Below are 12915 nucleotides of genomic sequence, written 5' to 3'. Positions count from 1 at the left end.
TGAAATTGATCTATTTTCCAGGAGGTGTTACAATCACTGCTTCTCAATCAGTTCCTGCTGTTGTAGCCCCTCCATGAACTCTATGATCCATCCAGTGAAGCACCACAATAAAGACAAGTAAATCTTGTAGGATTTCCCTGAAAGTTTATATTTAATACAACAAGTTTAATTACAACAGATGGAGCACAGGAAAAAATCATTATAATAATATTATGACTCTTACAAGATATTTTGGCAGGTAAATAAAGTTTCTCAGTACCAAGTGAGGATCCTTTTTGCCACCAGTTTTGATGATAAACAGTCTTTTTCCACACAAACTGACCCAAAATGCCCACTTCACACTGTAACTTATTTTATGTAAAAGAAAGAGCACACGTAACAGCAGTGACACGAACAACCCAATAAGAGTAACCTAATAAATATGTCTTTTATGAAGGATAAATCTGCCCATATAATGTGTTTGTTTATAACACATGTCTGCCACATGCTCAGAATCAGCACATTACATTTGTTTTGTCTAAATATTGACTGTTAAAGCTTTATTAATATTTTATGATTTGCAAAATATGGGTTAATCCGACGCCAAAAGTAGTCCGTCGCTATGGGTCACTCCAGCTGTTTTTTTTTTTTAAATGACTTTTAATTTCTTTTATAAATGAAATAGGACATTATTGATGGGTTTTAAAGATTTGCATTAACAGCAGGGTCCAGCGTGAGCTAAAAGTCACAGGCCAACATGCCGTTGCTTTGGCTCTGCTCATGGGATTTGATAACAAGAAAAAAAATATCACAGAATGCTCGTGCTAATCCTTTAATCCATGTGTTTTAGTAGCCTAAAAATAACATCAAAGCATGTTAGATATCTAAGTTTTGTAACTCACCATTCCACCTCAACCTTCTCCAGTTGACCTCAATACTAAGTTATTTCATCAGTATATTGATATGATTACCTGAATGAGAAGTATATACTTAAAATTTTTTAACGATTTGATATAGACTACACATCCAAACTGTGTTCAAACACACAAATATCAAAAACAACTCTTTTACAGTAAAGACCATCGTTGGGTCGGACCAACCCTGCGAATTCTACAGCTAAATGTGGAAAGTCTGTAATTCGCAAAGACTTCCAGATGCTGCAGGCCAACTTTTCGACTGAAAACGTGTTGTTAAAGGGTTCATCAAGAGACACACATCTAAAATTACAGCAAATTAAACCGATCCCCAAACTATAATGGAAAAAAAACAAAAGGAGAGAGAGAACGAACGTCTTTGTCTAAACTGAAATGATGACTGAGATGATGGCTGTGAGTAATTACAACTAACAACTAGCCCATTTGAAATTATAGTTTGATTATTCTCACACTATAGGGGATGTAGCTCAGTGGTAGAGTGCATGCTTTGCATGTATGAGGTCCTGTGTTCAATCCCCAGCATCTCCAGGTGTTGCCTTTGGGATCAATAAAGTATCTATCTATCTGTCTAGATAAGATCAATTGCCCTCTATTAGCCGATGGGACTATAACAGCAGTTTAGTTAAAGGCTGTGATGGATTAAGAAAAATTTAAGCACCTTGTGTTCTCTGTTCGAACCATTTTCTGCTACTTATTCTGGACCTGGACCAGGGGATGACAGAGATTCCCAGACCTCCCTCTTCCAGCTTTTCCGGAGGAACATGGAGGTTTTCCCGTTCCATCTGAGAAATATAATCAGCCTTTCAATTAAGAGTGCAAAATCCACCTTTTTTAAATTGAAAACCATGGCCTTGGAAGGGCTAATTCTCATCTGCTGACAGTCTCTGATCAATGAAGCAAACAGGATAACATCATCTGCAAAGAGCAAAAATGCAGTCCAAATGAACAGCATTGGAAACCTTCCATCCCCCGGCAGCACCTAGAAATAGAGATCAGTAAGCATTCACCGATCAGAAGGTGGCTCAGAAGACACAAAGAAATACCACAGAGTTAGGGCCGTGCGATTTGGGGATAAAAGTCATGTTGCTCTTGTTGTGGTTAGTATTGTAATTGCCATATGATGAATAAATGGTATCATGATTGGCCTTGCAAGGATATCAGTCCATTGTTTCAAAATAAAATGCTTTTGGAAAAACTTGTTTTCTCAATTGTGAAGCTAGATAAAAGCAATAGAACAATAGCAGCTCGTCTGTGGTGTCGCCACTATGCATCCATCATACTTTTCTCTGTGCTGGCTGAGGTGCTGATAGAAGTTTGTCGTGTTGTCATGTGACGCAGCAACTTTAAGTCTGCATATCTTAAACAGCACATCTGGTAGCCAAATGTTTTTTTTGGCTGCCAGATATGCGTCGCTCGACTCGAAATCCATTTTCATCTGGTCCTAAACTGGTCATTTTTTTATTTGTCCCTTAGAAAATAGGTAAACTTCTCTCAGAGATTATGAGTATATATAAATACATAAATATATATAAAGATATCTGATACAGAGACAGAGAGGTTAAAGATGAACAGGAAATGGAGAAAATAAAACAAAGTTCCACATGAAACTGATAAAAATAGGACGCATGGACTCATCTTTTTCAGTGTCTCCTTTTGTCACCTGCAGCCTGTCAGTGGGGGTGAGGATGCCTTTCTGAGACATGCTGGCCCTGAAGCCAGTTCGACGCCCCTGGAGAGTTTTTGATAGATATGGGACAAAATAAAAATGAATCGAGAGAAGCTAATAAAATATCTGTCCACACAATACAGCTTTTTAATACTTAAGATAAAACAATATGCTCTAGCTGTAAGTTTCGAACAGTAACTGAATTTGGGAGCTATTTTTAGGGGATGAAAGAAGGAAAATCCTGTTTCGTTATCCTCAGACGAGGTGGCACAACTGCGTCACATGACTCTCAGTTCTTTTATTTATTTTAATTTTTTCAGCTGACAGGACACCACAGCACGTTTGACTCCATGTGCCACATCAGTCATGCATGAACACACAGATTTAATTACTCAGTAATAATATTCAACATGTCTAACCTCAGATATAAATAGGCAGAATGTCAGTGTGTGTGCGTTGGGCTGTTTGTAGTAATCAGAGCGAAACTGCTGTTGGTGTCTCAGCACACCAACGGCAGGCGTAGGAGGTGGGGTCACATGCTTCCAGCAACCAATCGCAAGTAGGCCTCGCATGATTGAATTTCACGGGCAGGCCACTGTTAGCCATGCGGCTTCCAATAAAGCTCGAGGCAAACTGCTGTGGATGCTGGTCACAGATGTATGTCAGCACTGATGGAGGCTCGATGCTGTGTGCCAGTCTATACTCTCTGGTGTCATTTTTCAGGAGCCCCGACCGTCCAAATATTTGTGAATATCACCGTCGTGCTATCAGGAACATAATTTATTTTTTTCCTCTGACTATAGTTGTATCAGTTTTGTTGACTTTTATTTATTTTAGTTTTTGTGGTTTGGATTTTGAAAAGGCTTGGTGTCCATATCTGTCCGTCTCTGCAGGGGTCTCTCCTCAGTTAACTTTGTCATTTCCAAACCGTCATCATTTGTTCAGTTAAATCCATCTTTCTCGTCTGGGTTCACATGTAGAGCACAGTGACATATATGCTCTGAACCCAGTGGAAAGAGCAGAAAATGTTATGTTCTGTCTGAAAGGATCTCATGGAGTAAGCAGTTCTTAGACCTTCTGTTTTGCTTCTGGAGATTAAAACTGTCCTCTGCATATATATATATAAGTTTTTGGCTAATTAGGGCAGAATTCTGTTGTCACAGAGGTGATTTCCAACCCGTGCAGCTGGAGGGGAGCAGTTGTAGTGCCTGACCTGTCCATTCTGAATCAGCCTTGCTCCCACCAGCTTGTAATGTTGTGAAATGATAATGATCTCTGGTGAAAGATTTATCACCCCTCTGCATTGATTAAAGACCATCACGTGTCATGTGAAGTCAAACAAAAAAATGAGTCATTTCTGATCAATTAGCAGACCAATCAGAGCTCACTGGGCCTTGGAGGTGGGAGTTCTTAAAGAGACAGGAGCAAAAATGGAGCGTTTCAGACGGAAGGTTCTGCAGCTGTGTGTGTTTTTGTACATTGAAGAATATAAACCTATCTTAGTAGATCATCAATTAAAATTATTAATCTGTAAATCAGCACAATATGAGCACTTTAAAGGACAAGACCGTTTTTTTGACATTGGGCCCTTGATTTCACATTATAACATGATGTTCTACTCACCCCTGCTTGTTGTTGGTCATTTGGAGCTGTTCCGAAGATATTCGAGAGGCGTCTGGCTGCTCACTTGAGATATTCGGCCATGAAACGGTTTCCTATGGGCAAGCTTATACAGGCACAAACTATGCTGTTTATAATTTATTAATTACTGTACACTAGCACTGATAACGTGGAGGTGCGTCGCTTACTTCAAAAAATCCGGGTTACTGTAATTTTGAATTTTTGTCGTAAAGTGGGTGTTACTGACGTCATCGTCGTGCTACTACCACAGACAGCCCACAGACCTGCTGCCTATTTATTCATTCGGCTAAAACTCAAAATAACCATGTTGAAATGACTAAATGTAAGGATTTCTCCTAAATTATTTTTAAAAATCACATGCATTTTTAATGTCACTCAGGTGACATTTAATGTTATTTTTAATAGATACTGAGAGAAAATGTGTGCCTTCTGTGGAGCAGCTTCAGCTGTGTGCTGGATGAAATCCGTGCATGTCTCTGCTGAACATGTCTGCAGCAGCAGACCGTCTCCCTAGAGCTCATCTCCATCACACTTCCCTCTCGGAGAGGATGAGGGTGTGAAGTCGTGGGCTGTGAGCAGCGCCGAATGTTCCCTCATTCATCTCAGACTGTTAAATAACCAGAGTGAACTGGAGCAGAAAAGTTGTGACAACAGGGGAACATTTCTGCTCAGTGAACAGGAACACTTTACAAACCAAATGTGGACTCATCTTCACCTGTAACTGTACTTTGCACATGTGCACACTTTCGGAAGCAGACTTCACAGGAAATTAGAAGCATTGCTTTGACGAGTGTGTTTGTATTTCTGTTTTACCAACAAGTCTGTTACTGACATTTCTTTCTTTCTCTGCTCTGAACTTTTCCCTGAAAAACAACTATTTTCGATGGTCTCTTTACATCTTTTAAAGCAGATCTCAGTTCTGACGCCTTGTTTTCAACTCTCAGGAATCCCTTTTAGCCTCGTTCAGGACTTGGCTCAGGTGTTCTCAATAATCAACACTACTCTTACAACAGCTGCCTAACTACTTTTGGGAACTAACACTGCTCCGAACATGCTCTCTTGAGATACCCAGAAATCACAAATATATAGTTTGAAAGACAATTTGATACCAGATCAGTGGTCTGCTTTACTCCGACATAACAAACAAACCAGAAAACAAAACCTAAAATGACTTGATTACTCTATCGAATAGTGCTGCAAACCAGTTGTTCTCTGGTAAAAGACTTTTGAGCTATAACAGCAGATTTGCTGAGGTAGATTCTGAGTATTTAACCACTGAAGTCCATTGTCTATTTCAACAATCACAATGTTTTTCTTCACTTATCCAAGTACTTTTTATGTCTCACCTGAAAAAATTCCTAAATACAACCAAGTATTTCTAATGCCTAACATTAACTAAGTAGGCTTACTTTCTATTGCCAACATTTAACATTACAGATGTCAGAAAATTAGTATTAAAGATTATGTTCATGTGGAGCCATCATGAGGTCAAAAGTTTAGTTTGTGGAATATCAGCTAAACTAATGTTTCATCAGGTTCAGCTGGACTTTCCATTTAATGTTAGTTGAAAATATACTTGTTTTTTTTGTATCTCATGTCCGCATGCTTATGGTGGCTGCTTTGTGTTTTCCATGTGATTGTGCACATCCTCAGCTTTTAAAGCCACATGTACGTATGATGCAATACGGAAAACAGGCGAGGGCCGTATTTTGTCTCATGGAGGCTAAGGCCTTTAATTACATTAGTGGTTCAGGATACCCGGCCTGTGTAAGGAGCCTGATTTTAATGCCTGAAAAGATATCTGGAACAGTGCACAGAAACACTTGTGCCTTTTTGAAACATGCCTCTGTATTCGTATTTGATCCGTTTATCTTTGTGGGAACCCTATAATCTCTTGTAGGTGTGCAACTCTGTTGCTGTTTTTTTCCTCTAGATTTGGACTCAAATGTGTTGAAAAAGGATAACTTTTGCTGTGGATTGTGGCGAGATAGTTGGATAAGTGGTTAATTGTAAACAGGCTAACAAGCTTGTTAAGCTTTTATTGCACACCTAACATTTGCTGGAGCTTATCAAATCAAAGTCCCATCCAGTATGCAACAGCTCACTGGACTAATGGGAGTCTTTCATAAACAGACAAAAGAATCAAATGGCCACTTAAGAGTTGGATAAGAACCTTTGTTATGGCTGTTTTCTGTGTTGTGGACATAAAGGACAGCTTTGAGACCGTATTCTGCTGTTACTTTGCTGTTCTGTAAAATAGAAAGAGAAATGCTTTTACTCTATTGCAGCTCCATCAGCAAATTCTGATCCATACATTTATTTAGATGGGATTAACATCACCCACTGTGATGTGGGGAATCATATTTGAGTCAAAATCGCATTCCTTGTAAGAGACACAAAGACATAAAACACATTTAATTCAGAGCTCCTTTTCACTTTCCCAACACACACTGCTAATAGATCATTTGTCTACTTTTAATAGCAGCAATTTGGATCAATTATGAAGAAACATTCAAGAAAATGTGGCTGAAGAAATGGCTGCAGACACAAACAGCACATTTACCAGCTTTTAAGTGATGCTGCTCTCCTGGTGGGCTTATCTTTTAACATTTAAGAAACTCAATTCTTTGCAACACAGTGTGACAGCTGTAGATTTCTTATCTGCATGTCAGCATCACATGTCCCATCATTTCCGTCTACGCCACAAACAGCCGGACCGTTTATGGATTACGTAGGCTGGGTGTGAAAACAGATTTGGAAACTGTCAGTTTGAGCATCCAGATTTGAGAAATGTGTTATTTTCTCCCCCTCTGCTGAGGTCTGAAATCTCTGCAGATCCTTTAAAAACTTCACAGAATTTGTGTAATGGTTGCAAAAACACTTTGGCTCAAGCTAAGTTATCCAGCTGGTTGGGCAGAATGACACCGAGACCCGTCGTGCTGGGATTTGTGATGTCCGCTATTAAGTGTTTGTTGCTCAGCGGACTTCCCCGTCCATCAGCGAGCCTCGCAGTCTGAGGTCAGAGGCTCTGCGCTGAAAAACAGAGCCAGCTGCCTCAAATCTATGACTTCAAGGCTCCATCAGCATGTGTTTTATCAGATAATGGTGATATAATTCTGTCCAAAAATTAAAGGATTTGATATGATATGATACATATATATATATATATATATATATATATATATATATATATATATGTATGTATGTATATATATATATCAAATCCTTTAGTTTTACATATATATATATGTGTGTGTAAGACGAAGAACAAGATTTTATACCCAGATGTACGAGCAGAACAACACGTCTATCTATCTATCTATCTATCTATCTATCTATCTATCTATCTATCTATCTATCTATCTATCTATCTATCTATCTATCTATCTATCTATCTATCCATACACCCATCCATCCATCACACTAAGTTACACTAAATTTTCCCAAAATGTATAAATAACTATAACATTAAAAATCTGTCTTTGATGACTGTGACTTTGTTTTGATATTATCAGATTTTTAAAAACCTTAAATGATAATTGTCTCCACATACAACTTGTTAAGACATTTGTCAGCACGGGGACTCAGTACCGTGCGGCTGTCATGTTCCATTTTCAGCTCATTAGCTCCACCACGTGACACGACTGCATGTAGAGCTGATGTGACTGCTTCAAGTGGCCCTGGAGCGAACACTTATTGTGACAATGCAGGTTGAAGGATGGGGTCAAGGTTGAAAAGCTCCCTGTAAACTCAGCTGTTGTAGAAAAAAGGTTACCATGCAGCAATGAGGGATGACTGCAAAGCAATTGTGGAGGAAAAAACACTAAATATCTCCTCTTTTCTGTGCCAAAAGCAGCAGCAGGAAAAAAAAGAAAGAACTAACAGCCCTTTAGGTTAGAGTGATGCTTCACGTCCCCAGCAGTGACTCATCAAATTCAACTACTTCTCTCTGTGCATTTATTCCCAGTGAGTAACATGCACATCTTCATCTTTGATGCATGCACTCAACATACTAACATGGAAGCGTGCACACAAATCGGGATCTCTACTTTGCATCATCAAACGGGCAACACATTCCAGCTCAAAATAGTCCAGAGGGAATGTGACCGCTGGAGCGTGAGCGCCCAAATGTCATCGTTTTCATCTTAATGTAACACTGCATCTTCAGAGGTCAAGCTGTGTGTGAAGGAGCGAAGCAGCACCATCCAGTGATTTTAGAATGTTCCCTCAGAAACCAGTTCATGCTGCCCTGAAGGTCGTTCAGACACTCAAATACCTGCCTGTCACTAATCACAGGACCAGTTTACATCAGAGCAGACGAAGTAAACAAAACACAACTCCTCTGATCAGCACTACAAAGAAATAAAAACACGACCCTGCAGCTCCCCCTAGTGGATATTAGTGAGGTTGATATTTGCATGAGCTGCTTTCTGCAGCTGTTTTACAGACCAGACAATTGATAACTTCCCACGTAAATGCAACAGAACCACAGTAAAAGCACTAAACAGTAGGAGACACACGCTCCATTACAGTTATGAGCATGTTTTACTTCATCTATACAAATCAGTCAAAACACAGTTTTGAAATGAATTACAGTTTTTCTCCATTGGTTTGGTTCATTTCTTGAAACAGAAATTACATTCTCAAAACTCTAAGATCATTTGGCATAACACTCTTATAGTTCAGCACAACACCATAGCTAACCTGCAAAAGCACATATCTCTCCCAAAACTGTTCACCCATGCTTCAGACCTGATTTATTTCCCATGTAAAGAGTCAGTGCCACCCAAATTGCAAAGATCTTTCTCAATTGCCTAGGCTCATTTCTTGAAACAGACCGGACGTTTTCAACACTCTTTAGTACTTTTTGCAAAACTAAACTGAATGGTTCAGCAAAACACCATGGTTCACCAGCAAAAGCTCATATCTCCCCCTAAACAGTTCAGCCATGTGTCAAAATGAAGTTTCTTTCTCATTCAAATAGTCAGTGCCCCCAAAATGCATTGTCCTTTTGGCATTGTGTGAGCACTACAAGTCAAAATGTTTAGATGTTTTGTCACTATGGCATAGGACTACCTAACAGAACAATAGTGTATAAAACTGAAGGAAAAAAGTTTCACAGTAAGAGTAGCCTCAAAGCACACACAATACACTCATACCAACTATTTTTATTCACACAAATACTGTGAAGTACGTAACTTCCATACAGTATAGTATTGTAGAAGGAAAAGAAAAATATACATTAGCACACATATACTGTAATATAAACACAAACAAAAAAACAAGCAAAATTATGTGGCCTACAGTACTGTAAATAAATCTGCAGCTTACAGAAAACACTATAGCAACACTTTACTGGTCGCTGTCGTCCGCCTCCCGCTCACCCTCACCCTCCCCCGCCCCTCCCTCATGACCACTGTCCTCACCCTCCTGGCCGTCCAGACGTTGCTGTCTGTCTGGTCAACGTATATTTTTCCTTGCAAGGCAACGCGGGAAGAAACGCTGTGCATGCCGCAACCATCCCCTACACTGATCTCCTGTAATGTCTAAACATGCAGCGTCCATTGCATGGAGCAGGGATCTTTGGTCTTGAGCATGATGCTCATACACTCTCCACCTCCAAGCACCTCCAAAACTCCTCAATAGGATTAAGGAAAGGGGAATAACATGAGATTCTATATGGTATTGATGGTATCATGTTCTTGGCCCATTTTGACAATTGAACAGATTATTGTGCATGTGATGACTTATACAATGAAATCATGCTGACATATTTTGGATAAAAGAACCATTAGACCAAGAATCAACTAATCAGTTCAGATCACCAAAATCTATTCACTTGGAAAATGTGCTAAATGTAGGCAAACTGTGCAAACTGTAGGCTACTTGTACTTAATCTTTTGCAGAGATGCACTGAAATAATTGACATATATATTAAGACAATTGCAATTTGATGAAAGCAATGAGAAATGCCATTCTGTTGTGAACAATTGCGAGGTGGTTTGGAGATTTGTCCATGTTATTTTGATAATGTAATTTCTGTTTCAAGAAATGAGCCAAATCAATAGAAAAAAACTGTAAGATACATTTGATTATTTTGCTCCTAAAATATAAACCATCACAATCTGTTTTATTTCCTTTTACAAATGTGTCAGACCTCAGATCGATGTGTCTGGATTTTTTAATAAAATACGATGATTTAGTCTCCTTTTAATCACCCTCTGGATTTACTCTATAACATTGTTGGTTTCATGTTAAAACTACTCGTTTCTATGTTCTGAATATGATTGATATGATGATCACACTCTTTAAAATGAATTTTTCATTTTCAAAGCTCTGAGATCTGCTTTTGTAGCTGTAAAGAACTTCAAAACTAAGACATGCCACAAAGAAGGAGAAAATTCATGAAAAACAACAACTTGCCAGAGAAAACATGAGGGAAAAGCCTTTAAAATGTAAAGCTGTGAATAAATATCACAATGAAAAACTGATATAACCATTTAGAGAAATGACACCATAGCAAGCTAACCAACGAATAAACATTTCTTGTTTTTCCATATTTTCACGTACATTTGTTTTAGCTGAAAGAAGAGACATGTTCAAGTGAGTTTATAAAGCTTTCTAAATATTCAGCTCTCAGCTACTTTCTATTCTCCATTATTCATAGTTTACTTAAAAGATCAGCTGGCTGATCCGGAGTCAGTAGCATTAATCCAGTTTATTTGTTTGTTTTTTTATCCCACTTGAGAGTTGGATTAGCAGAGCTGGACTCAGTCGTGCACTCTGTGGGGTATTCCTAGAAGCTGGCTTAGCAGAAAGCCTGGCTTATTTCGCTACTTCTGGCTAAATTTAGCATGAGTTCTGTTCCATAAACGTGGCTTATTTGAACGCCCGCTGAGTAACCATGGTAGAAATGTTCACCAAGAATTCTGCGCTCCCGCAACTCATGTGTTGTATAAAAAACGAAGCAAAAACTGTGGTTATCATCTCACCACTTTCACTGTCTCGAAAAATCAATCAGTCGGTGCCAGTGCAACTAAAGAAACGCAACTATACACACGTATTGAACATGAAATTAAATGAGAGAGAACATGGTATTCATTAAAACTAATCAATACCTAACAAACATCCGATCTACACCCACGTAGGACCAGACTCAGAAAAATGGGGGACAGGTAATAATGTTAATGATACAAATTATTAAAAGCTCCTTTCAAAACAGTCAAGGACACTGTACAAACAAGATATTAGATAAAACACAGGAATTAAAACATCTTACCATATTAAAAATACACAGAACGGAGCAATAAATGGAGGTAAGCAAAGTTAAACGGATGGGTTTTGAGTTAAGACTTGAACAGAGGGAGAGTGTCAGTATTGGGTGGGGAATGGGGGGCGGACCTCTGTCCTTTCAGGCTGCTGCTCCACATTTACAGTAGCCGATAATGTAAAACAACCTACTGGCTGAAGTATTTGCATTAAGTTCATCATCTCCCTCAGGCTTCCCTAATGTTATCGGTGCACTACACTGTGCCCATGTACGCATCCAAGGCAAGGCAATTTGTAGAGCACAATTCGTACACACGGCAATTCAAACTGCTTTACAGCTACATAAATTCACAAGGCAATAAAATCATTCCAAAAAACAAAATAATCATTAATTAATTAATTTAAAAGTGAAGAGTGCAGATAAAATACTTTCAGGTGTCATATGCACATCTAAATAGAACTGTTTTCAGTCTGGATTTAAACATTAGCCGCTTTCGGACAGAGCCGTTCTAAGAACGCATTTATCAGAACTGTCCTACTCAGTGGCGCGGGAACTGGGGGTGCGGGAGGTGCGGCAGCACCCCCTGGTGGCGGAGCTTTGAAACTGACATGAAAATAAAGCTACGGCTATTTATTTATTTCAAACTGTTGTTTTCCGCTCTGCTGATATTATATATTGTGTTCATGAAGTGGGATGGCAATATCTTAGCTCTTAAAATAATAAATAAATATTTAAATAAATAAAATTTGTTGTGTGGCCAATCAGATTTTCTTTTGTCCTGACGTGAATGAGATTCCTCGAAACAAAACCTGCGAGCCCGCTGAGTAGAACGTTTCAATAAGAGTAGCAAACATGTCGCAGAAGAGAATTTCGTCTTTTTTTCAAAGCCTCCTCAATCCCAAACTTTTGAAGATCAGTAATCCACAGCCCAACGCATCGGACGAAGAATACCAAGCACTGGAGCGTCAGGACAAGGTAGCTGCCGCTGATACTGATGCGATCCCTGTTAGCACTGCTGCTAGCCCTTCGCAGAATACTGAGGAGAGTGTTGTGGGAACACTATAGCTATTTTCATGTATAGCACCGCCGAGTGCTTTGTGTTTAATTGCTATTTTCAGTGCCGTAGGTAGTGCTGGCAAGAGCGAGTTCATGAGTTGCTACCATTGATTCTGATTGCTACAGAAATGATTGTGTTGTGTGTACCAACTCTTTGGTGGATTCTGAAGGAGTGAGTCAGATGGGATTTGCCATGCCCTAAATTTGAGGAAATTGCATCTAAAAAAAAAATTTTTTAGATGCAATTTCCCAGACCCCCCCTTCAAAAGTTCGCCACCCACCAACAGCACCCCCTGCCGAAAATGTGTTCCCGTGCCTCTGGTCCTACTCAAATATCGTTCTGATAACTGTCCTTCTGTTTCAGTCTG

The 12915-nt window shown here is 39.2% G+C and overlaps 1 protein-coding gene and 1 non-coding gene across 2 annotated transcripts in view; both read left to right on the top strand.

The window, feature by feature from the left end:
* Positions 1 to 12915, top strand: part of LOC142385632 (potassium voltage-gated channel subfamily A member 5) — a 65853-nt gene that overhangs the window by 34579 nt on the left and 18359 nt on the right. The gene's annotated exons all lie outside the window — the stretch shown is intronic.
* On the top strand, positions 1371 to 1442 carry trnaa-ugc (transfer RNA alanine (anticodon UGC)). Its single transcript has one exon. It is a non-coding gene; the product is annotated as a tRNA-Ala (tRNA).

This window comes from Odontesthes bonariensis, chromosome 8 (genome assembly GCF_027942865.1).
Source record: "Odontesthes bonariensis isolate fOdoBon6 chromosome 8, fOdoBon6.hap1, whole genome shotgun sequence".
Classification (NCBI taxonomy): Eukaryota; Metazoa; Chordata; class Actinopteri; order Atheriniformes; family Atherinopsidae; genus Odontesthes; species Odontesthes bonariensis.
This window is presented reverse-complemented; position numbering and strand designations above follow the sequence as displayed.